The sequence below is a fragment of the Neocloeon triangulifer genome, unplaced genomic scaffold (genome assembly GCF_031216515.1).
Source record: "Neocloeon triangulifer isolate White Clay Creek 2 clone unplaced genomic scaffold, ASM3121651v1 ptg000017l, whole genome shotgun sequence".
NCBI lineage: Eukaryota > Metazoa > Arthropoda > Insecta > Ephemeroptera > Baetidae > Neocloeon > Neocloeon triangulifer.
In genome coordinates this window covers 8405967-8433802 of record NW_026775559.1, presented here as the reverse complement: position 1 = coordinate 8433802, position 27836 = coordinate 8405967, and the positions used below count along the sequence as shown (strand labels likewise).

At 36.4% G+C, this 27836-nt stretch overlaps 1 protein-coding gene across 2 annotated transcripts in view; it reads left to right on the top strand.

Annotated features, from left to right (window-relative positions):
- Window positions 1-27836, top strand: part of LOC132203708 (semaphorin-2A) — a 292313-nt gene that overhangs the window by 81997 nt on the left and 182480 nt on the right. For both annotated transcript variants that reach the window (XM_059631661.1, XM_059631660.1), the window contains exon 3: window positions 17682-17726. The gene's annotated coding sequence lies outside the window, so the exon portion shown is untranslated. The remainder of the gene's footprint in view (window positions 1-17681; window positions 17727-27836) is intronic.

Below are 27836 nucleotides of genomic sequence, written 5' to 3'. Positions count from 1 at the left end.
GACCTCTGACCCATCTCCAACCAAAAAATGATGGCCTTTTCTTTTTAATTGTGTAAATTTTAAATGATTATTCAAAATAATTGATTTCAAAAGACAAAATACCTACACTCCAATATTTTGTCATTTCTTTCAACTGCACCAGTAATATTTTATAAGACGCAGAAACTGTGCTGACATAAATAAAGTAAAAAAAACTAATTAAAATTAAATTATTACAAACTGGTTTAAAAAAGGTTCTTGGAGCTCATTAAGAATTTCACAGCTCTTTATTAATTCAGTTTAAAGTTTATTTGGCTGAAGTTACGACTATGAGGAGCATTCTAATAAGACCTGTGTCGACCTGTGTGAAGCCGCGAGCCAATATAGCAAGTGCCCTCGAGATGCTTATCGGCTTATTTAAGTGTCATAAATAGTGGAGTGGTCTCGTCTCTTAGGCTTATTACACCTGAATCTGGTGCCCACGCACGCATAATCTCAATGGTGAGATGCTCAATCGCGCGCGCACCCTTATTAAATTTTATTCGATTTCAAGGAGTGCCGTATCTTTTTCTCGCCGCCGCCGCGTGCAATTTTCCTATTAGCGCCTTTTCAAGACAGGGTGTGTGTTTTGAATTATTTGGGCGCGGTCTCTGCAGCTCTGTCTGACGGCGCGAAATTCGTACCTGCGGCTCTTCATTTTGGCACCATCAAGGCCCTGAGAGCGGTGGTGAGTCTGTTGAGTGCCACCTGCAGTTTCGGCCAGACGCGTTTTTCACCAAATGGCCCGCGGGAGGGCTCGCCATACTGCCCAGACGCCCGAAAATACGGGTGAGAAATCGCGTCGTGGGTGCGAAAAGTGGCTTTTATGGACGCAGCAAAGCGAATATGTGTGTTTTGTATATTAATAAAATTTACATGTTAAACTTTTATGTGGTGTCATAAAAAGGACCGAGATACTTAAAACTTTTAAAACAAACTTCAGGTAATTGTAAAAGAAGTTGTATGATTAAAAAAAATTTAATTTGAATAATTTATTTCAGTTGAAGCAGTGAAATGCTTACTAACTGGTCTCCACTGGTCTTCAATAGGAGAAAAAAATTTGTATTAATTTTTTATGCATATTAATTAAATGTATATCAAATTATTATTCAATTCAAATGTTTTCAAAGTTACAAATATTTCATTAATTTCTGGATATCAATCAAATTAAACATTAATTTTCGATTTTATGATCTAATTTTTTAACTAATATTGTTTTTAATTTTCATCTCGATTACACGATTATTGTTTTTCTTTTCTTTTTGTGTTTCAAATCACGACAAGAAGCAAAGCCGGATGTAAATTTCGTGTCCGCTTTTGTTTGGTTCACTTCGAATTCAGACCAAACCTGGTCAATCAATCACGGCTGAATTAAAATTCATGAGGCGCCGAGTCTCTTTCTCTGTTGCTTTTTGCTCTCGTTCCTGAAGCAAGATTTGTATTCTTTTTTTGTGTCGTGTTTGTGACCAAGAGCACTCTGATATTTAAATGTTATATGCCGCGGTAATGGCCACCGACATTTGCATTATTAGATCAAAATGTTTTATTCAAACGGCGTCAAAAGAAAACAAAACAACATACCAAGCCTTACATTATGTATCAGAGACCGCGTTGGTTTTGTTTTATGTTGTACAAATCTCTTTCAGAGAGAGAGACAAAAAGGACAGCGAATAGTTGAAGGTAAAAAAATCAAAATCTAAAACTGCACATTTTTGCTAGAATTTTAAACAAATAGAATAGAAATAAATAGAACTAAAAATTTTCCAGATTATATTGAACATGTTTATTGGGCAAATTTGAGAGACTTAAAATAGTCTATTTAATTATAATAAGCGACTTTACACTTGCCGAGCTTTTTTACTTCAACAAAAGTTTCAAGTGATTGGTGATTGTGATAAGAGGACTATGTCTCTTCAAATAAAACAAGCACATAAAAAAATTGCATTTCAATAAACTTCTTTCTTATTGAAAACTTTTGTTTTAAAAGTTTTAAATCTGGTGATTTTCGGAAAAGATTTACACATGAAAATAAAAGGAAATCCTTTTTGATGTTTGGAGCTAACCTAACTTTTTGTCTGCCACACTGCTGTGAATAAAGCAGGTAGAAAACGCACACATTTCATATTCACAACGGCCAAAAGCATCGGCGAAACGATGGGGATGATGCTCTTTACTCTTCCCTTTCGCCGTATACCCTCTTTCTCTCATCTTTCCACGTATACATACATACGTACTTGAGGATATAAAACAGAGACGTCTGCGAGCTGTTTCAGGCTAAAAATCGCCTCTCATGAAGAGCACCAGAACGCCGAGGATAAAAATGTTGAGAGAGAGAAAAGAGAGCGAATCGTGAAACAGCAGCGAGTGCCTGCTTGGCTGCATCCATAATGCAAAATGCGACGCCACTGCAAACAAAACTGCCAATCCTCTTTGTCTCTCTCTCTGCAAATAAATGTGTTTGTTAAGCAGTCGGCGTGCAATTCGCGTATTATGCACCGGCGAAAAAGAGGCAACGTGCCGAGATGATGGATGCATGTACGATATGTACATAAATAATATTTTTGTCTGATAATGAGAGCTTGCATTTCCCTGTAAAAAACATGGAAAAACCCTCAACGCATTATCTTTGAACCACTTTTTTTCTGCTATTTTTGGCATATGATAAATAATTAGTCAAGAATTGTATAAATACACTGAAAATTTTTATAATAAAATAAATAAAAATGATGGCTTATTATGTGTTAATTTAGCATTTTAATGTAATTATGAATTATTCTTTAGGATTAAAGAATATATGCGAAATTTAATACAGAACTTTTGGGACTCAGCCAGAAAGGCATTCCTATTGATATTTTTTATTTCATCACAACTCAAACTTGATCACTAAGTTCCTTAATAAATGATATTTAATTTGTCATTATATTTATTAAAAAAATTGTTTTCAATTATAAAATAAATTTTAATGATTGCGTTTTTGGTGGCATAAAAATATATTAAATAAAATATATTTGTTTATATTGAAAAAATTAATAATAAAATATGATATTGTGAAATATAACACTAAAATACAAATATTAATCACATACAATTAAGTTATATTGAAGAATTTCCTTTTAGACTTTTATGCAACAAAATTTTTAAAAATTTTCTGCTGTTATATTTTCTCATAAAGATTTAATATTTTTTAAATTATGAAACCCTGCGATTGATTATTAAGATTTTTGTTTTGCAGTTCGGATCTTTCGGAGCAACTTTTCAGTTTTATTCTCACTAACTTCACGTCTTTTTCGTCTTGGCGGTGTGAAGTGTAATCAAGCGTGTGGCAGAACAGGCTTGAGCTCTGCTCTCCCTGCTCGCAGTTTGTCCAGTCGACAGGAACAAAATTAAAGTAAATTTCAGCCTTTTTTCTTGCCTCGGCCAGCGGATCGCGAGAGCGATGTGAGCAAGAAATAAACACCGAGACACGCAAACCTGCACTCGCCTGTGCAAAAAAAATCTATATGCTCGCTTTATGTTCTCATATTGACGGCCGGCGGGCGATTATCAAGTCATGAAATCGCAGTTTACCACCCCAAACGAATAAAACAATTTCATTTCGCATGCAGAGATATTGCCATTGAAATTTGTTTAATAAATTGAGCAATGAAACATGCACGAACCGTGCAATAAGTTCAGAAATTAAAAAATTAAAATTTTTCCATGGAAGAGATTAAATTTATTAAAAATAAGTCATGATATCTTTCATAGAAATTAATTGAACAATGTTTTGAAGAATGAGAGAAGATTCTGGAAAAAGAATTGGATTTCTTAAAAAGATTTGAGCTGTCGGTGGGAAAGAATTTCGTTGTTTGATGTAAATCGTCTTGTTTGTTTTCGGTGCCTAACGACTTCCGGCCGCTTTATTTGCACACACACACACGCAGGTGACAGCAAAAAGAGAGGCAAAAGAGCTGCGAAACTTCAGCAGGTGCAAATAAGGAGGAGCAGAGGGAAAGAGCCGCGGGAGAAAAGCTCATTAGACATTCGGCTGTTTTTGCGACTCGCCGGGGAGGAGTTTTCAGCGCAGCACGCGGGGGACGTGCCATTGTTTGGCCATTAAGGAGCTGCTCTCACTGCGGACAGGAATAGCAACCTCTCTTTAATGACGAGCCAGCGCCCATAATTATTTCAAGATTTTTTTAGTTCCGCACTGTAGCGCAGCTTGTGCGAGAAAGCAAAAATTTATTGCGAGAAATTTCGCTCCTTCCCCGCGGAGGAAGCAGTCGAGCAGAGAGACGCTCTTAAATTTTTTTTAAACATCTCCTTTTTTCATCTTTCTAAGGAGAAAAAAAACCAGAGAGGGAATTTAATCAAGGAAACCCCGAAAGTGGGTTTTTGAATGAATTAAACATTGGTCAGGATACTCAGGATTTATCTTGTAGAGAAGTTCACCTTGAGGTGTTTTAAATTAAAACAAAGTAAACGAAATCAGATTGTTAACTGAAACATACAGGTAGACATTATTTAAAATTGGAAATTTTAATTATTGGAAAAAGAAGAAAAAAATAAGGCCCAAAAATTTGAATATTTTTATTACAATTTCAATACATCGAGAATCGAAATGCAAACACATTTATTCAAAGATTCTTTTAAATCTTTGAAAAATCACAAAGTTATTTTATTTTTCTGAAAAAATAACAATTTGAAAAAATAATCAGCTTTCAACCATTAATTTGATTGCATTAAAATATCAATAACCTATTTTATCATACTTTTTGTACTCAAACTTTGTCCTATTAGGAAATTCTTTTCTTAGAAAAAGTATTGCCGAGACGAGGTGTTAACAGAACCCATGAAATGATTTCAAGGCGTTTCGCCTCATTTACGTCGAGTCTCGAGGCTCATTATGTGGTAGCCCAAAATCCTCTGCTCTGCTCCATCTCGGCGTATATTATAGTTGGTACATAGAAAATGATTGAGATGAATTCAGTGCCGCGGGCTGCGGCTTCAAAGATGATGAGGTGTGTGTGCGCCTCTTGAAAATATACACATTTTCCAAACTAGTCTCTCTCTCTCGTTCATGCAGGTGAGTTGATCTCGTGTGTGTTGCGGAGAAGAAGAGTTCAGGAACGAGAGCGGCGGATGGATAACTCAATTTCGTTTTTTACCTTTCACGCTTCTCGCGGCGCGTCATTATTCTCGGGCGTAATGACGCTCCTCTCGTTCTTGTTAGCTCTGGGGCTATTCAAAATTCCTCTCGTTTCGAGCGTGCACCGCGAGAATCCGTGCCCCGTGGTGCCGAAATTTATCACGATGGATATTTTTATTTTCTGGCCCCCAGACTGATAATTTTGAATAATGAAAATTTGAATACTTCGTTAAGCCTTAACATTATTTACATTTCATTACATTTTGGTCTCTGTATGTTTAAATTTTATTATAGATTATTTCATTAATTTTCAATACAATAAATACTTGACAAGGCTACCTCACATTTTATTGGTCAAACATGCCTTAGAATTATGTTACACATTCATATGTATAGCATTATTTATTGTATAGTCAAAAAAATATTTTTGGCATAAATCAAATCAAAATCTTAAAATTTATCTTTTTTCGTTTAGTAAAAAAATTAACCATAATGCTAAAATTTATTATAATTCTTCTATAAATAAAATAATATAAATATATCAAAATAAATGCTATAAGAAGCACCCTAAATATATATTAATAAATTAATTCCGTTCTAACAATAAGTTTCTTCGCCAATCTTGACACTCATAATAAGAAAATTACGCCACACGACACCCCCGCTTGGCGTCTCTTTCTCTGTAGCTGCGAAAGCTTCTCTTTCTTCCCTTTTTAGTGCGTCTCGCGGATTAATTTATTGTCTCCGGCCCAGCATGCAAATATTCACGATAAAATGGGTGCACGACAAAGGACGAACTTTGGCCTCCATTGTGCACTTTCCACCGCTGCATTCTGCACTTGCCTTGTAAAGCGAGCGCGGGGGTGTCAACCCCCATTCATCACGCACGCTAGCTGGCGCGTTGACAAATAACCGGTGTGTACTCTCTTTTCCGAAACATCGCCTTTTGTGCTCCGTCAGCGAGATTTATGGATTTTAAAGAGAGACTTGACATTATACTCAAGCCTGGGAAAGTCATTTTCGCACAGAAGCTTCTTTTCGCCTTTTATACAAAGACGGATTTTGATGAAAAGGCTTAATTTGAAAATTTGTTTGCAACTTTACCCTCTCGTTGTTATTTAATGTTAAGATTTTTTTACGCTCAAAATGCAGCTGAATTTTACTGCACTGAGAAGGGTGCTTCACTTTATGTTGAAAAATTTCCTACTTTTCCCTCTTATTATTTTGTATTCTCGGCAGGGAGCTTATACACATAGACTCTTTATTCAAGTGCGCCTCTACAATATTAAAACTGAGAGTCGAGTCATAAAATACAGTGTGCGACATTAAAATGTCGATATTAAACGGACTAAAAAAGTCATGCAGCTGCATTTTATATTTATTTTATTTCAGGGGTTAGTTTAAGAGAGAGCAAAATTTCCCAGTTTTCAGTTATGGAAATATCAGAATATATCTAATTCCGCCCACACATATATATGTCACACAAGTTGAGTCTCTAGGGAGGCGCGAAGTGTTGCCTCCGAGTTTCAAAATCAAATTAGAGCCATCCTGGAATTGTGGAGCTGCGTCGGTGCGCGGGAGAGTAATTATTATTCCAGTGTCGCGTGTAATCAAATCAACGCAACACGCGCGACAGCAGTGTCACTCATACCAGCCTGCGGAATTATGTATCCGAGGACTATTGACATTAACTATTGAGCGCCCAGACAAAATCACTTTGGCGTTGAAATTGCGTTGTGTGGTATATTGGGTTTGGCATTGCGGTTCCTCTTTACAGCCTCTCTCTATTTATATAACAGACTGGGCTGTGTATTTTCTCGGCAGCAATATGGTGGCTGAAATCGGTGCTAATTTTAGCATTATTTTCAGCTTCCGGCTTTTTCCTGGAAAATCATTATTTTTACGTCATGCCTCATTACTGTGGGCGGTGGACTGGAATAACGATAATGGCATTATCCAAGCGACACGTCTTTTTGCGAGGCAAAAATTTTATTAAGAGGGCGTTTATACTTCAAAGTGCAATTGTTTTGAGGACTCAGTATATTTTTAACACTGCTCTCTGACAAAAGAAATGCAAATTACAAAAATATATATTAGTTATAAGAACAAAAACTTAGTCAACCGAGGATCACTGCGGTGTATGGGGTATTTTTTTTTTATCTCGGAATACATTTTAGCAAAATTCTTGCTATAGTGGTGGTGCCATTTTGTTCAACAATTTCTTTTCTTTTCAAGTAAATTGTTGTCAACAGTTGAATGTAAACAATGTGATGTAACAATTTGGACAAAAATAAACAAAATTAATATTCAGGACAAGGTTTTATTCTTTAATAATGAAACTGTAGAATAAAAAAGCATTGTATTACAAGGGAAATTAATGCTAAAAATTTAATTATAGTTCAATGATTACGTTCAGACACTATTCACGGTTGCGAAATGGAAAAGCTTTATTGCTTCCAATACATTTAAAATTTGCTCTCCTTTTATCCACTGTTGGGGTGTGTCTTGAAATTGAGTGGATTTCAACAACGAGGAAAAACTAATCTTGAGACTGGTGTTGCAAAGTTCCATTATTTCTTCTCTTCTTCCGCAGCAGAAGCAGCAAGGCTTTGCCTTTGTTTATTTTCAACGTGGCAGCCAACTTTCCGCGCAATTTCAACTTAATTGCAAATGAATATAAAAGTTGCTTTGTGTTGAGCGAGAACTTTGTAACTGCGGCTTGTGTAGCTGGAACTTTAATGAGATCAACTTTTATGACCCTCGTGAGTGGATTTATTTCTTCCTGGAGCGGTTTCAATATATTTCAATGAAATTAAAGTAGAGTTGCTTATTTTTAAATAAAATTGAAGCAATATTATAAAATTATATTCATAGAAACAATTTCAATCAAAGAAAAGCTGTTTTTCTATTCCTGCAGCTTTGCAAGGAAGAAGAAACTACATTCAGAAATAACTTGCTGGTGCGTCTGATGCGGTGCATCTCTTCTTTCATGCTGCAATTTATTATAATTCCCATCAGGACGCTTGCGGAGCGGCTTTTGTATGCGAATGAGGACGTCTTGGGAGAAAAATATAATATATATAAACTCGCGACGGGCATGCATACATGAATTTGAAAAGCAGGCGACGACTGCTGATGGAAGAAGAGCGTCTTTTTCTTTTTGCGCGCACCGCAGCCTCTAATCCAGGATTAAACTCAATCCACAGAAGTAACAACAGTAGGGAGATGCCCGAAATGAACTCTCTCGCCAGGGAGGCAAAAAGGGGGCTCCACACCGCAGCAGCATCCGACGGGTTTTGCGCAAGGGAGCGGAATGCGAACGAGCAGCTCTCACACAGAGTGCATTTTCGCGCACTTTTTCGCATGGGCGCAAAGTGGAATTCGACTGATGAGAGCACCAGTAGGAAATACTTTAGAATATCGAGCTCTGCTATATCTGCTTTGTGCCATATTTGCAGAATTGAAGAGGAAAACAAAAGCAGCTCTACAGATATTTATTGGATCTTTTTATTATTTGTTATATATACTTATGTAATTTGTTGACCAGGAAACATTAATAATTTTATTTACTTTTTTTCTTAATATGCCTCTCAAATTATGGGAGAGGTTGTTTTTTTTCACCCAAATTTTAATCTTGACTTATTTGAAGTAGACAAATTTCAAATAAAATTTTTGAACTTATATAATTCATGTTACGGTATTATTTTAAAATAATGTTAAAACTTCACTTCATGTAAATTTTCGTGCCTTTCTGTTTTTTCAAAAGTCATGCTAAATTAGGCAGAATTAGTTAAAAAAATTTACCTACACATCAATGATAGGTTTGAGTATTTACTTTTTTTAATTTAATTTATTCATTGGAAACTTTACAAATTTCCATTGTTCCTTTTTTACCATTGCAAGAAGTTTCATGTTTGCCTGTGAGTTGAATTGAATTTTGAAATTTTTTATTTCAATTGAAACCTTGATCTTTTTAGAGGTTGACGAACCGAAATCCATATGGAACAATGCGTTATTAATTAAGCTGCTTGAATCTGCAAAAACAAAAAGGCTCGCGCGCGCGGTTCGCAGAAGGGGAATTGGCGGGCCGTGGAATCTGCCTGATCATGCTCATTTGCGGTCCATTTGCGACGCGCTCGCCGATTCATTATATTATACTCCCGCGTCGATGTAACATGCATGTATATGTGTGTATAAATTTCGATGCCATTATTGTCATAGTGACGCGACCAAATTAATGATGCTGCATTACTTTTCTATACGTCCGTTGTATGCATTATTGATGAGGGCCCGTCATTGTGTCTGGTCCGCTAAATACTTGGAATTGTTTGGGATCAGATAGTGCAATTACCGCGTGGCCGAAATGCCACACAGGTTTTCCAATGAAGCAGTTTTTTTCGCGACTGCTGGCAGACAGAAAGGAAGACTCATCGCCCAAAGAGCAGTTATTAATATTCAAATTTTTAATTTTTGAAAGTAAATTTGAATTATTTTTCAAACTCCGACCCCTAACAAAGGAAGGAGCCAATCAAAATGCAAGCGCGCATGCACTTGAAAGGAGTCAATGGAAATTTTCGCTCTTCCCCTGCAGTGAAATATTGAATTTCGCTCCGCAGATGAGAGGAAGTCGCAAAACATCAACCAATCAAAGTCAAACGTGCAAAGTTGGTGGGCAGAAAGTTGTACAAGCAAGAGCTTCTCACCAGAACAATCAGATTAAATTTCCTTGCACACAAAAGATGATTGTAAAAGTTTTGATCGCCACTCTTGCCATGCGTCAAATCCAGAGCGACTCGGGCTCTCTCGCGAATGGATTTCTTAATTAAAGCATTAGTCACGACTAATCCGATTATCCCTTTTGTTTGTTTGCGCCTCGGCTAATTGCGCTTGTCGGATACCAACTCATTAAGCTTCCTAATTAATTATTTAATTAATTAATCCGGTTTGCTGCTTTTTCAACACAATGAGAGTAAGCGTTTTTTTTTTCTTACTGACTGGGAGCTCCTTTATTGTTCAAAAATTAACTTTTACAGAATGAAAAAGAAATATACATATCATGGGTGTTTGTTGCTCCTTAAATTATACAAAATAAATTTAAGAATAAAAATATTCATCCTATTTATTTATGTATTTTTAAATCGTATTGTGTCTCACACAATTATTTATGCAATTAAGATTTTACATACCATCTCATCTCATTATCATCTTAATATTGTGCCCTTTTAAATTTAATAAAATGCTTCTTGTAAATAATTGCAATTCAAAAAAATATTACTAAAAACTCTTTCAGGACAAGTAAGGGTGACCCAAGCATAGCCTTTGTGTATACAAAATGTTAAATTTTTCTCTAATTGGCTCCTGAATATTTTTTCAACAAACAAAGAGGTCTGGCGCACGCTCTCGTTTTCTTTCTCATCTCTCTTGTTTCGATTTTGACTCTGTACAACAAAACGGCGTTTAAAAAATACGGCGTGGGGCCTCAGCCGCGCGTGTGACAGCGAGTGAATGATCTGCAGTTAGTGATCTTTAAATCGACTCCATCCATCTTTCTGATTGACACGTGCAATCTGGTCAAGCAATCGCCTTTTACGGCCTCGAGTAAGTCGGACGAAAAGTGCATTTGCTACAAATCGATCTTGGCCGGCTGTCAATTAATATGAAACACGTACACACAAAACTTTGGCTGATTTATTGAGTTGAAATTGCTGAAATTGGCACGCAACTTTTGATTTTACACTCGGCGTTGAAAGAGAGGAATGGAGATCAAGATATTTATCCGTCGGTCGGCACTCCCACACCGGAAAATAATGAGATTCACGACTCGCCCGTCGTGCCGCTTTTTTATATTCATCCAAATGGGATGCAGCGTTTTGTTCCAGAGAGGCCGGCTTATTCTTTTTTCATACTCGTTGCATGCTCCTAAGAACAATGCCGTAAATGACCTGCTGTCAGAGAGTAACGAAATAATTATCGTGGTCTCTAATGGGCCAACGTATTCATTTCTATTTGCCGTGACGGCGCGTACATTAAAGAGGCGAAAGCGGCCTCTCGCGTTTATTATTCCACGTCTTGCGCATTTTAATTAAAACTGGTGTGCAAGTTTTATCTCTCGTTCTTATTTTTATTTTTGCATTTCGTTTTATGCTCGTGCGCATATTGCGCATGTTTAAATATAAATATACTGAATATATACGTTGTTGTTAAAATGCGAATTCACGCTGCGGAGTTTAAAATTATAAATATCTGCTCTGCTGCGCTCCTTGCAAAGAGGGATGCATCTCTACACTCTCTCGTACCGACTTTTGAATTACTTCGTGGAAAACGGGCAATGTGCGCATTGGTTGAGATTGGAAAATAATGTACAGACTCAACTCGAGATGAATTTTAAGTGAGTTCTGAGAACGAGTTGCTCATTGAAAAGCTTTCCAGTGCATTTTTATTCTGATAAAAATATTCCATTATGGAAATGGAATAATTGCTCCAATAATTATTTTTAATATTAGGTACCATAAATCGTGTTTTGATTTTGTTTAATGTTAAAATTATATTTTAATTAAATCTTGAAGTTAAAATAATAACTGTTGAAATAATGATTTTTCTTGTGATTGTTGTTTATTTGCCCATTATTTGCATTCAATTTGTAGAAAAATGAATTGTTGGACTTAACGGCACTTCCACTGACAAGAACTCGAGATCAAAAAGACCCCATTTGTCTTGGTTGACTAAACTTTGTTCTTTTATTATTAATAATATTTTGGCAATTCCATAATCCACAATTCATAATTTTGTAAAGAAGTTTAGACTCAAAAGGGAAAAAATGGGGTTGAGCGTTTCAGTACATCAACATATTTTTTATTTCTCATCTTTGCATGATGTTGGGGTTATGAAATGAGCACAAATCATGCAATTTCGAGTCAATTAAATCGACTATAATGTTGAACCCTGGCCAACCCTTGTGACGGTCTCGACAGAAAAAAACATGTTTTTTCAGCAACCATATAAAAATCTTGTACAGTTCAAAGGATGACGTAATATAGTTCTACATTCAACAATGACGAAATATATTTCTACATTCACACGATGACGAAATATAGTTCTACATTGACTGGATGTCGAAATATATTTCTACATTGACTTGATGTTGAAATATAGTTCTACATTGACTAGATGTTGAAATATAGTTCTACATTGACTGGATGTCGAAATATATTTCTACATTGACTTGATATTGAAATATAGTTCTACATTGACTTGATGTTGAAATATAGTTCTACATTGACTAGATGTTGAAATATAGTTCTACATTGACTGGATATCGAAATATATTTCTACATTGACTTGATGTTGAAATATAGTTCTACATTGACTAGATGTTGAAATATAGTTCTACATTGACTGGATGTCGAAATATATTTCTACATTGACTTGATGTTGAAATATAGTTCTACATTGACTAGATGTTGAAATATAGTTCTACATTGACTGGATGTCGAAATATATTTCTACATTGACTTGATGTTAAAATATAGTTCTACATTGACTGGATGTCGAAATATATTTCTACATTGACTTGATGTTGAAATATAGTTCTACATTGACTAGATGTTGAAATATAGTTCTACATTGACTGTATGTCGAAATATATTTCTACATTGACTTGATGTTAAAATATAGTTCTACATTGACTGGATGTCGAAATATATTTCTACATTGACTTGATGTTGAAATATAGTTCTACATTGACTAGATGTTGAAATATAGTTCTACATTGACTGGATGTCGAAATATATTTCTACATTGACTTGATGTTAAAATATAGTTCTACATTGACTGGATGTCGAAATATATTCCTACATTGACTAGATGTTGAAATATAGTTCTACATTGACTTCATGTCGAAATATATTTCTACATTGACTAGATGTTGAAATATAGTTCTACATTGACTGGATGTCGAAATATATTTCTACATTGACTATATGTTGAAATATAGTTCTACATTGACTAGATGTTGAAATATAGTTCTACATTGACTGGATGTCGAAATATATTTCTACATTGACCATTGACTTGATGTTGAAATATAGTTCTACATTGACTGGATGTCGAAATATATTTCTACATTGACTTGATGTTGAAATATAGTTCTACATTGACTGGATGTCGAAATATATTTCTACATTGACTTGATGTTGAAATATAGTTCTACATTGACTAGATGTTGAAATATACTTCTACATTGACTGGATGTCGAAATATATTTCTACATTGACTTGATGTTGAAATATATTTCTACATTGACTTGATGTTGAAATATATTTCAACATTGACTTGATGTTGAAATATATTTCTACATTGACTAGATGTTGAAATATATTTCTACATTGACTTGATGTTGAAATATAGTTCTACATTGACTTCATGTCGAAATATAGTTCTACATTGACTTCAGTCGAAATATAGTTCTACATTGACTGGATGTCGAAATATATTTCTACATTGACTTCATGTCGAAATATAGTTCTACATTGACTGGATGTCGAAATATATTTCTACATTGACTGGATGTTGAAATATAGTTCTACATTGACTGGATGTCGAAATATATTTCTACATTGACTTGATGTTGAAATATAGTTCTACATTGACTAGATGTTGAAATATACTTCTACATTGACTGGATGTCGAAATATATTTCTACATTGACTTGATGTTGAAATATATTTCTACATTGACTTGATGTTGAAATATATTTCAACATTGACTTGATGTTGAAATATATTTCTACATTGACTAGATGTTGAAATATATTTCTACATTGACTTGATGTTGAAATATAGTTCTACATTGATTTCATGTCGAAATATAGTTCTACATTGACTTCAGTCGAAATATAGTTCTACATTGACTGGATGTCGAAATATATTTCTACATTGACTTGATGTTGAAATATAGTTCTACATTGACTTGATGTCGAAATATATTTCTACATTGACTTGATGTAGAAATATAGTTCTACATTGACTTCATGTCGAAATATAGTTCTACATTGACTTGTAGTCAAAATATAGTTCTAATACGTTGAAAACCCTTTTTGAAATGTTCTTTCCTTTCCACACTCCTGGATCCCCGGGCCCAGTGACGAAGTCCCAACAAAACATTTTTTTTTAAACCATCTAAAAATTCGGACAGACCGTTTGGATCATTTGTTGCTAAATTTTTTGACAATTTATTTAACCGCCTTCAATCCTTGCAGTCTTTGCCTTGAATATTAAATCTCCAAAATGGACTTTATCAGACGACCTTTGGTCGAAAATCGACTGAATTATGGCCGGAGATCGACTTTAAAAACTCTATTTTGACCTTCTTAATAGACTAAAACGCACAGCCCTAGGAAAGAATAAAGATTTTATTCTTGTTCAAAAACCTTTTTTTTCCTAATTTTTTAAGTATTAAAATTATTAAAGGACATTACAATTATTCTCACTTCATAATTATTTATAATTTTCAATTTTTTTTGCCTGCATTTCTTTATATTTTTATATAAACTGCTGGTGTAATGGTAAAAAAGTGAGCTTTTTAATTAATAATACTGGTAAAAAAAAGTTAAAAAACACTTTTCATTTTTAAATTTTTAATATCAGCAGCAAATTCATAAAGAAGATTAATATATTTAAATTCTTAATGTGAAGATTCTTAGTGTGATTGCAGTTAATTACAATCGCACGCAGGTTATTTGGGACAATGGGTGCAAACAAACTGCGAGAATCGCACGTACATCGGCAATTAATTCGAGTGCGTGGGCGCGACACGGCGCGTAATCTGCGCGCATTATTATGAGCAATGATTATTTCGCCTTGCACCCTCGCGCGATAATTATCCGTTCGGCGGCACACGATCGCGTATAAGAGGAGTTTAATTCTTGCCGAGACACTCAAATCTCTTCTCTCGCGCGTTAATAATAATCTCGGCGTGTACGTGTGTCTTGCACCGCTCGAGGATTAATAATTGCCAGTGTAATTACTCATTCATGTGTCGCGCCGCTACTCTCTGTGTTCGCGCGCGCTCGGCACAATGCCTGCACTGCGGCGGATAGACACTTGAATGTTGAGACAAAGTGAGTCAGTCGCTCTCTCTCTCTATACCGTGTGCCTGACGTGATATTTTGTTTAAAATCTTGATTGCAGCAAGACCTCTGTCTCCACTTACCCTCTCAACTCTGTGCACTTCAATGTGGAATAATTATGCAGTTTCATTAGAACTTATACAACGTGAGATAATTATTCTCCAAGCTATAGAATGAAATAATGAAATATTAATTTAAATATGGAACTTTTATATAATTTTACCCTCAAAACTCAGGTGAAGTAATTTAATTTCATACTTATTTATTCTCTATTTGATACACATGTCTGAATTCAAGGTAGAAAAAAAATACATTAAATAAGTACAGAAAAAGGTGGAATACAAAGTTCATCGTATTTTTTTTTCATATCACAACTGATATCAAATAATAATTAATACCAGAAACGTTTTGTGGAATTAGTGAAAAACAGGCATTTTTAAATTTCGAAAAAATCATTAAAAAATTTTCATCTGAAAACCCATGTGGGTTCACGCGGTGGCCGATCTCTTGTTGATGTCGGGCGTTTTAGCAGACCTCTGCTAGTTGTGATACCCTTTCTGCTCATTTTTCCAATTCAATTTTTTCATGTATGACTTAAGTAAAATAAACAACAACATAAGAAAAGTAATCTGTAATAGCTAAGCAGCTATTTAAAAATTTAAAGATTCTATAATAATAATTTTGTAACGCAGTAATAAAAATTATTTAACATTCTTTTTAGGTCCTTTTATGAATATTTCTTTATCTCAAACGTAATTTTGAATTAAATTAAAAACTACCGATTTTGATAACAATTTCATTGCTTTTGTTCTTTATTGTTTCACCACATTAGTGAAGATTTTGATCTGTTTGTGACATTCTCCAAGTGTAAATAAATCCCCAAAGGACAAACCGTTGACAGACCTATCAACTCCACACACGTGAAAGCGGAGCCGACATAATTAATTTAATCCGTTTATTTCTTCGGGCTGTCAGCCATCAACCGGGACAAGCTTTGAGCTCGGCGTGTGTTATTTTTCATTCACGCGCTATATAGCTGCTTGCCTGCTTTTAAAATCTAATTAATCCATTATACGATCTGTCGCACGGGCGTAATTTACAACGTTCCCAAATTCTACTGGAGGTATTAAAAAGTTAATTATTATCCACAGCCTATCTCGCGTTGGCTCGTTTTTATAAAGTTATTCATCACGCGTGTAGCCGCGGGAGAAGAGCACCGAAAACGAGAGCGGTGTTAGCTGGTCGTAAAATGGTCACTACAAGCCATAAAGCAACCATAAACAGAAACCATCTTCCTCCGCGCCATTATTATAACAAACGACTCTGTGGCCACTGCACTACTAAATAAATAAATACCGCGTCCGACTTGGGACAATCGCTGCTTCGGGCCTACCTAGCTGTTTTGCCATTCTATTCTGCTGAAATTTCCTCATAAGTGTTTTTTGAGATTTCAGCTGCCAGGTGGAAATGTCATGTAAAATTGCATGTTTATTAAAGAGGTTTTTAACCAACAGGTATGGTTTTTCAAGAGGAACTCCTAATTGTGAGATATATACTGAGGAAAAAAATTAAGCTGTGATCAATCTGAATTTAAAAAGAGATAAATCTGGACGCTATATATAGAAATTCAAGTATATACACCAGCAAAACATTTATCCAATTTCACTATCAATATAAGAAAAGGAAAAGGATTTTATTTTCGTAGAAAAGTAAAGGTGGCTAATAATTTATGAAACAAAGACAATATACAAGAAAACTTCTTTTGCAATATAATTTTCACCAATCCGTTCATCCGTTGTAATAATCAATAAGATATTTGCAAAACTTTTGGCTGTACATGATAAAAATTTTATTTACGTGAAATTAAATAAAGGCTGATCGTAAGGAGTTAAAATCGGGATGCCCCAACTTCAAAAACATACCTTTTGATTTAGAGGAATTAAAAAAAACTGCTCTTGCTCTTTGGTATTTCTCATTCCCTATTAAAATACTGCCTCATATAAAATACCAATAGAAAATAAGCGGTTATTGTCGATAAAATAGCAGTCGTTATGCAAACTTTACATAAAAATATATACGCTCCCAAGATTGTTATCGCGTCCGTGGCGCGGTAATATAACGCGAGAGATGCTGCTGGTGGGGCTCTCTTTTTCAAATATTTATTTCCCTCCTCTCATTTATTGCTCTTCTGCAGCGCGCATACTTCAAGAGCGGGAATAAATTGTGAGCTGTGTATATGTATGTCCGTCCGCCTTTTATGCCCATCACGCTCTAGCTGAAATATTTGCGCAAAAAATAAGGCTTGAGTTTTATTACCACCGTGTGCTCTGAAGTTTTGCAAAGTTACGTCATTAATCTGTTGCTGCAACTCAATTACATACTAAAAGTTTGTCTGTTTACTTGTTGCAGATAATCCCACCCTGATGCTGAATAACTCATATTTCAACTATTAAGGTAAGGAAGTAGTACTTTTACATTTATACTTGCTGAAAAAAACAATGCTTGGTCCCTCGGTTAAATAATGAATAATTTAAATGAAGTAAAGGCCCGTGTTTTTTAGTCGATCAACTTTTTTTCTGCGTCGCTCAGAACGTTACGGAAATGCATTTTCTGCATGAAAATCGATGAGAATAATGTTTTCATGTAATACAGCTCAAAAAATCCAATTAAAAAAATTGACTAAAACCGCCTATTTAGGCCAAAACCAGCTAAAAAGGCAACTAAATTTCTGAAAAATCAACTAAAAATAGTCGACTTTTTGACCCATAAAAATCGAATAAAATTCACGAGCCTAATGAAGTATTTAAAATTAAGCATTCAATTTTCATCGCTTTTATTAAATTTTAAACTTCTCTTTTCCTAATAATAAGTTTATATAATGTGTTAGTGTGATGTGCATGACAAAAGTTTTTTTCTCGTCCAAAATTTATAATGGAATATTTAATGATTGTGTATATCATAACTCTTGAACAACAATTGAATTATATTTGACCATTGATAACAAAAATTAAATTAATTTATTTGTTCAATCTATTGCACACTAATTTGTTGATTTATTTGCATCTGAGAGTAACAAAATTTTAATTTATTGACCATATATTTATAGAATACTTGTATTTCCATCACGCAAAAGACGCTCACGAACTATTTATTTTTATTTATTCAAGGCTGTGTTAGAAAAAATTGTTAACACGAACGTACAATCTTGTTTTTAATTAAATGCTGCGTTGACGGCAGGCGTCACAGCAGCATGGCAGAGTATTTTAGTGCCACTAAAGGAGCACAAAGAACCTTTTTCGCCCAGAGAGATAAAATCAGCCAAGAAAGAAGAGCAGAAAAAAATTCATTCCGCTTCCTCACCTGACTGAGAGACTGCCGAGTGTTACGTTTCCATTAAACTGGGCTGTCAGCACTGATAAATTTGCATAACGCGAAATTAAAGAGAAGCCGTTGCAAGAACAAGCGAGAGTCATGTTTTGTGTGGATCACGAATCACCGATACACGACGCATTACGCGCACTCGAAAGGAGCCGAAGAAAGAAAGAGAGGGTTGGACGAATAACACGAACGCGGTGTCGAGTAACGCGCTGAGTTGCACACACGCGAGTTTCGAGCGACACACGTGTATCAAGTGTCGCCCTTTTTCACACCTTTGTCATTTTGGCGAATCTTCACGCCCAATCGGGCCCGCGCCTTTTAATTAGAAATTATTATTCCATTTTGAATTAATTTATTTGTCACTTTATCAGGAGTTGAAACGAATCTGATGGGGGAGAGGAGCAAATGTATGCAACCCGCACTACACCTTCGGGAAATGCGCGCTCCATTTTTTACCCCTAATGCCACTTTCATCCCCCTGGGCGTCTGGGACGCTTTAATGCGAATCGTATTGTTCTTCTGCCGCCGCGGCACGTAATCTAATAATGCGAAGATCATAAATCTGGATATTCCCTGTGTGCACTCAGAAATAATGCAGTTTGTTCTTCGATATGGAGACAGATGCGCCAGAAACAAATCCAAACATTGCTATTCCATCTTTAGTTGTGTGCCAACGATTTTTACAAAATAAATCAATGCTTTAAAGAATATCGATGGAAATTTATATTGCATTATTGTAATTGAATGTAATTACAAACACTGTTAAAGTTTTATTAAATAATTTTTGTACCAACCAATCGTGACTATTAGCTGTTGCGCTTCTCAATAGTAAAATTTCATGATCGTATAAGAAGATTGAATTATTTTACAATTTTAATTATAGTTAGTTTTTTATTTTTGTGTCCTTGAGTTTAGAAACTTAAACTTGGTTAAAAAAATTATTTAACAAAATATAAATAATTTTACTAAAATATAGCAGAAATTAACATAAATTAATTTTGAAATGCAAATCAATCGGAGTATATAATTTATAATATATAAAAATAGGCTATTTTTTATTAATTAATACAAGTTTTACATAATGCTATTTTTAAATCACTATAAAATCAAAACAAATCATCTCAAATTCCGAGGGCTTTATGTATAGTGATTCAGTTCAAGAGTGTAACCGCACTATTTCCAAAGCACGTTTGTTATTATTCCATATGTGCTTTGCAGTGCGAAAATACTGCGTGGAATTTCATTTCCTCATTTTCAACTCATTTTCCTCATTTTCAACTTTTACAAGAAATCTCATACTTTTTACATCAAAGGTATGGTGAGAAGGTCCATGGAAAGAATGGGATTAGGCCCTTCATCCAATTTCACGCGAATTTTCTTTCGACACCCCATTTGACTGACAAATGACGAGAGAAGGGACCAAATTTCTCATAGCCAGACAGGCGGATGGATTATTTTATTAAAACGCCGCGCGTCCCGAGAGTGTGCGAATAAGAAAGTCGGAGGGGGATTGAGTTTGGCCTCATCTCTCGCGTAGTCAGCCGGTTGCTCTCGATCATTATTAAATTTGCGCCTTGCACAATATCAAAAGCTAAGCCGCTCACTTTAGGGCTTTGCCCGCCGACCAAACTTTCTTGCAAGTGACCGACCTGCCGGTTCTCTCTCTCTCTCGTCGGCACTTTGCAGGCTTTTGTATGATAATTCTCTCTCTCTCTCGGTTCGTGCGGTCGCGCAGGAACAGCAAACTGGCTCGCCAATAAAGCAGCCGCAGCCAAAGTTTGCCTGCGCTTTGCTGGAATTATAATATCTTGCAAATGCAGACGCGCACCAAAACGTTTACGCAGTGATCATTATGTTGCTAGAGCTGCCAACGTCATTTATTTTAATTTAGAGTAGGTCCAACATGGCTCATAAAATATCAAATGTTTATATCCTTAACATCCAACAATTAAAACCGGAAGGATAATTTCCAACAACCATTTTCCCTTATTTATCCGCAGCTTATACATATTTCAGCATTATTGTTTAAAATGAATTAGTCGAGATGAATAATGAATAATTTTATTTATTTATTGAAAATCGAAACCGTACAAACCTTATAGTAGAGAAAAAAAAATTTAAGATAACTGACCTCAAGAGGTGACTTCTGGTCTGCTGGTTCTTCTATAATAACCTTGCAAACCTGCAGTGTCTGAAAAAAAATGAGAAAAATAAACTTGTATTGGCAAATAGGGTGTCAAATTATAAGATTTACTACATTTAATTTGCTCTAAATTCAGGATTTGGCGGATTTGGCATAAAAATTATTATAATCTGTACGAGCCTAAATGTTACTTTGACGTGAAAATTAGTCATTTTTTACCAATATAATTTGTAAAATATGAAAGTGATCAAGTTGAATGTTGAATATAAATGCGAATAATATGCCCAAGCGTACCATTGTTGGGCTCTATTAGAATAAGTGAGCCGGCCGTCTGAACTTTTAATGACGGTGGCAACGCATTATTTCCCCCACCCTCTCTTAAACTCAATTACCGCACTGGGAGCCAAAAACTTTTTTTTGAGTCCACCAGCATCACTGCTCTTACGAGATGCCCGGCCGCGCACAGCTGTTTAATTGTTTAAATTTTTGCACCAGACCACGCGCCACGAATATTAATCGCGTTTTTGCCGCTCGAAAAATTCAGCAGCAAACGTCAAACGCACGGCCGGGCCGCGTTTAATTTCATTTTGAGCTGTGCGCTGTGCATTCTGATGTAAAAATTTCGCTCTCTCTGTGAACGCGAATTTCATCGTCTCTCTCAGCCATTTCCACTCTCCAGTCTGGACGAATCAATACCGGCTGGAAATCGTCCCATGCTGGTATAACGAGGCTGCTCCGATTTGAAGTTTATTGCACCTCGGAATATTCAAAAATAATCACCTGGCGGCTGAGGCAGCGAGGGCTGCGCCTCCGTTAATTCGTAATTGTTTGTGCACCACGCCCTTGATTGCTTTGTAAATATGGTGAGCGCGTGAAATCACCGCGTCGCTACTCGCAGTCAGCACCTCTAGGAAGCATTGTGTGATGTTTTATTTTAATAATTTTGATTCCTCTTAAGCGCGGAGAAAAAGCAAACAGGTGTGGATTCATCACGCACCTTGACATCAAACATAACGAACGGCCGCCCTATGCTCTTTGTCCTGTGCACTCTGCCGAATTTCTCATCTTTATTAGCTGTCTTTATTTTGTTTATTTTATTCATTTATTACCTTTGGAATATTTCATGAGTGCGATGAACTCTTATGTTTTTTAATTCAACACTTCTGATGGAATGAAATATTTTGTGATTTGGAATTTAGTTTTTGAGCACAAAATATTTTTATATTAAAAAAATTAAGCAAATATTTTAAAGAGTGAATATTCATGATGATATGTTCACGACAAAGCAAAAAAAAAAAAAAACAAGTTTTTAACATTATTATTGTGTTTAGTAATTATTAAGAGGGATGGATATATTAAGTAAAAAAATAAAGGTTTTATAAGAAAGCTGTGAAATTTTCCACCTGCAATTTTCCGGCCGTCCTGTGCTGTGATCTAGCGAACTGGGGAACAACTAAGCGAGCTTGTGCACCGTGTTCCCGGGAGCTCGGCGAGAGGGCTCGCGCTTCTCCTCTCTGGTTAGCGCCACTTCCAAAGCTTGGTTCGCCACAGCACAGATCTCACAATCAGTTTGGTCTCCCATTATTAATATGTAGAAAAATTTGAAATTTAATAGAATGAAAGGAGAATTTTATTAAGCTTTGGATTTTCTAAATTTAAACTCATTTTCAAGTGGTCACTGAACAAATAAAATTTCACAAAAGAAGGAAACGTTATCAAGACTGGCAGGCAATTGCATCAAGCGTGTAAGCTTTTAATTGCCAGACCTCAGGAGCATCGCGCGAAACCAACCCAACTTACTTAACTGTGATGCAGCGCAAACAAGCATTTTAATTAAAGTTGCCGGGGGGCAGACGTAATTAAAGAAATGGCCGGTTGTGGACAAGCGATAAATTTGCATAAAGATAAGCGGCTTAGAATTTAGAGGCGTCGCCGTTTCGTTTTCGCGAGAGAAACGAACTAAGCCACTTTGGTGTGGCCGCTGCGTGATATTTATTTATTTCCCGCACCTTTGGTCTGCCGGCTGTCTATCTGCCAGGGGATTATCCCTGAAATGGGAAACAATCCCTGCCTTCTGCGGGCGTGAAATTTGGTCCCTCCAGGGAACGGCAGGTGCATCTCATTAAATATGAGAGGCGGCAGACTTTTCTCTACCTTTGACTGAAAGAAAGACGAGGTGGAATTAGCTTTGAAATTAATTAAACTGCTTTTACTCATCTCCAAGCTTTATCTCCGCGAGCCTGCTCTCACTATATACCTAGCAAACGTAATTACATAAAGTAACTATGTAAACATATTTGCATAGGCGGGCAGGAAATTAAAGGAAGGGCCTGTTGGTATGCAAATGAATGCGGCCGTTTCAATTCCAGCTCTTTTATCGCAGCATCTCACTCTCCGTTGTTGAGAATTTGCCACCCCTTTCGGCGCTAAATTAAAATTATTGTTTTAATTGTCTGATGAAAAGAGATTATTCCGTATCTCCCCCTGCTCGAGTGCTTACAGTCAGTTACTTAGTCACTTGCAATGCGCCCTTGAATTATTGTCGGCAGCGCACCTATGCCGCGAGAGTTAAGTGCTTTATTTATCGGCTCTGCGGCGCTGCCTGCGTTGAGCTTTAATTATTATTCCAGTCGGCGGGGTGACGACGCGTGCACCACAAGTATTATCCCCAATGGAAATTGAAACGTATGGGATGCGCGGATTACCCCAATAAAATGACGATGGCAATATGTGCTTATTCATCCGAGATTCAAAATATATTGTATGAGGAGTATTATCATAAAAATAAATAAAGCATTGCAAAAATTTATATCCAAAAGTAATTAATGGTTACTAGTTTTGAATAATTAAATACTGCATTTACAATTACTTAAATAATTAAGTAATTTTAAATGCAGCTTAATAATAATAATTGTATTAAAATAAATAAATAAATAAAAATTGTATTGCTTCTTTTTTACCACGCAAATAGAATTTTTGACCAAAAGTGCCAATTAATCGAATTGGATAGAGCTCTCTTTTTGTAAATAATGTGAAAAAGGCCACATGCTCTTTTTTCCATTCTGGGAACGGCAAGGCTATTTCTCGCACTCTCACAAAACAACAAAGCGTCAGGCCTCCTGGAACGGTGTCGGCGGCGGCAACGGGGATTATTTGTGTGTGCAGGTAATATTGACAAAATAGCAATCAACGTAATCGAGCGTATTAGTTATTTGCACGTCCAACTGTGCAGTACCAAGCGTACCTTTCGCTGCCACTGCGCTGCTGCAGACAAATGGAAAGCCGCCGTTTTAGCTTTGTTAATTGCCGGCCGAAGCTCAATTTATCAGCTTGCCCCCTGCCTGCGTGTCAAATGCATTCTCGCGCCAACTCTGCGCGAATAAATAAATTGGACGCGCCAGATAAAAATCAAATAAGACTCTGTCTACTTGCACCCTTTTACAAGCGGCGCCCGCCAAATTAGCAAAACGAATCCAGCGAGGAATTTTCCATCACATGGAATGAAATGCATTTCGCGCCTCATATAAAAATTCCGGCGGCCACTTTCCGGCCGACGACGGACGAAATTGCGCGGCTGCATTATTTTGACAGACAATTCATCATGTGGTGCGAGAGGGCCACTTTTGAGCTTCTCACTCGGTCGCATTATTCGGTGCAATATTTCTTTTTGTTCTTCCCGTTGCACACGTTCCAAAGCCTCTTCTTTCTTCTTGGCACTCACAGAGCAGAGACGAAAAACGGATGCCGCGCGCTGCAGTATATTTATTGCAGCACCTCAACTGCCACGCTGATGCTGAGTTATGTGCTCACGTGATGCCAAATTGGATTCAACTTCGGAGAAAAAATGGGAATATCTCACCGTAGATAAAAACGTCTCTTCTTATCCATCCTTCCCGCTATTTTCAGTAAACAAATAAATTTCGTTACTCACCATTGTCGCATTTATCGCAATCAATAAATATTTTTTATATAATTATATAAAATTGCCTAATTTTTAAAAAAAATAATTTACTCTATTAAATATTGAATATTTTCAATATTGAAAAAGTAAAAAATAAAAATTAAAATGCTCTAAAGATTTATGAACAAAGATTTTGATTGTATGCATGCATCACATGCATGTAAGGTCGCCGCTTTTCTTTTGATGTCCACTTATGATGGTCTCTCGAGCGAATACCTAGTGAGACGTGAACGAAATTTGAAACGGAGCGCTTTTGTGACAGCAAAAAGAGTGGAGTCATCAGTAAAATGACAAAGCAGAATTTCGCTATGGCCTGCTTGCTGGAGCCAGAGATCAAACCAGCAATGCGAATATACGTCTGACTGCTGGAAGTGGAGGAGATTTTTCATCTTTCGCTCGATTTGGTGCTTCGGATTCAAATTTCACCTCCTGTCAAATTAAATAGATCAAAGAAATGGCTATTTTTCCCTTTTGTCAGGGTGGTAATAAAAATTCGGCTTTCCGCAGATTTGCTTGGCGAGGCAATAAAACGCATAAAATAATAAGCGCAGCCAATGGAAATGCCCTCGAACATTTTCCAGCCCCCAGAAATGCATTACCACACATTATTTATTTTCCCGAGGGTCACTTATTGCTGTTCATCTGCAGCTAGACGAACGCAGAGTACTTTATCCGGTGTAGGATTTCCTCTGCACTTGGCGAGTGCATCTTGAGCGATTTATATATTGCGCCGCCGCCGCGCACTCACACGCAATAACCGGCCGAAAAAAGCTATAGGTGAGGGCGCCGGAGAAATAATAAAAGCAGGAGAAAGAAACGCGATAGAACAAGCAGGGGGAAATTGAATCTTTGATTATTTCTTTTTGCAGGCAGCCTGGGGTTCGATAATAAAATGGGAAAGGCGGCTCGAGTGCCAAGAAGTAGTACCGAGAGCTGAATCATTGATGGATTTTGCCTTTTCTTCTACAAAATAGTCTAAAGACCGCCTATCGATTTCCTTCTGGGAAAGTTTCCCGAGCCATTTTTTCACGAAGTGTGGTTTTTTTAGCGAAAGTTTGTTTGTTCGTCGCCGCGTTGGATATAAAATTTGATACATTTCGCCGAGGGTCTGTTGACCTGGCTAATGGAATCACCGTGGTGGACAGAATAAGCTGCCCTGTGCGCACAACGGAATTATTATTTCTTGCCCGACGCTCGCGTTTCACCGAGAAGAGCTGCCAGCTGGCTGCTTACATCCATTTAGGTTCTCACCCTTACAGCAAACAATTGTGTTTCCATGTTCGCGCAGCTAGCCGACGAAATCTCCTTCCCAACACGCAGCAGCAGCATCCCTCTTTTTTATATTTTCTTCGACGGACCCGCCGCTTTTTGCTGCAAAACAACTCGCCGGTTTTTGCCCTTTTGTGCCGCTTTATCCTCTTTTTGTGCGAGACAAGTGCATTTGTTGGGGTTTGAGGAATTGGATACAAAGTCTCTTTCTCTCGTCGGCATCTGTACAAACGCCTCCCTCTCTCACCAGACTCTTTTCCTCTTTTTTTTTTGTAAAGCCCGTCCTGCTATTTGGAAATTCCATTTTCCGCCAGAGAGAGGTGATCAGAATACTTGTTTACAACGGAGAACCAAGTTTGCCTAAATTTTCTATCAAAGTAACTCTCGCCTTCTTTGTGGACTTGAAAGAGAACTCATTATTATAACTAGATCTCGCCCGCCCGAAAAGATGAAGGGCGGATTTTTCCATCCTGTGCTTTATGGGAAAAGAAAGTAAAGTTGGCGCTGAGAAGGAGCAGCGCAAAAAGTTGTCCCCGCTCTTAACTCGTTCCCGCTAAAAGCCCTTCCTTCGCCTCCCCCGCAGTCACTTTTGTCGCCCCCTTAAGGCCTTTCCTAATGGACCAATAATTGCCCACCTACTTAAATACCATCATATTGCGGAGATGCTTTTTAAATAGAGAGCGCCTGCGAGACTTCAACTTATGCAGCCTGCCGGACGCGCGACTGCAGCGCGGTGGCCTAGTTCGTTGGTCTTTGCCTTCTTTTTTGATCGTCAATGCTGCTGCCGGCGCGTGAGTGACTTTCAGTGTTTTCTTCAATTTGATTTACTGCGAATGGAAGACAGAAAAAGAGGGATTTGTTTTAAGGCCGCTGGCTGCTGGGACTTTGACGCACACCTTGAGTGGAAAAGGAACACGCTTGATCCGTTTTGCGCTTTATTGACAGCGCAACGCCTAGAATTTGCTCTAATGTTTCAGAGCCGTGTGTCCGACCGACAAGTTTGAAAGGCTGTGTGACATTTAGACGTTTCCTCGATAAAAGATACACTCCGTCGATGTGTCTGGGAATAAAATTTAGGGCTTTCCAATCTGAAATCAATTCAAAGAGAACTAACAATAATTATAACTAATACATTTTTCTATGCAAACCTTTTTTCTTTAAAATTTCTAATCACAGAAAAAAATCATCAATAAAAAGTAAAAATAAAAAATAGTAATAAAACTTATTGTTAGATTAAATGTAAACTTAATTAATTGTTCTTACCAGGGGAATGAATTATCTATTATCTTAATTTTTATTATTTATTAAATTTTGGTATTAAATTTTATATATTAAATTTATTATATTAAATTTTCATATTGAGTCATTGTAATTCTTTTTCCCCAGTCTTCTCCCTGGAAAATGAGAGTAATAAAAAAATCTCAATTTTTAAATTTTTCTTCAAAACTCTTATCAATTCATAATTTGAAAAAACATTATATATAAATAAATGTAAACATTGCCATTATGGGGTCTATTTTGTACTATATTGACTTCTATTAATTTCCAGACTTTATTTCATAAAAATTCTTTGAATTTAAAACAAAAAATGTAAAAATTGAATAGCCTTTAATGTTGTACTTCAGAGGCATTAAATTTATATATATTATACATATTATTGGAAGAAAATTGGCACTTTCTTTAGCAGTTGGAGAAATCAGATTATTCTCCGAGTTAACCCTAGAACCAATAATGTAAAGTGACACAGAAAATCTTACGATATCCAAAAATTTCTAAACCGGCTTTCTTTGAAAATTTGGTACGGCGAAAACCA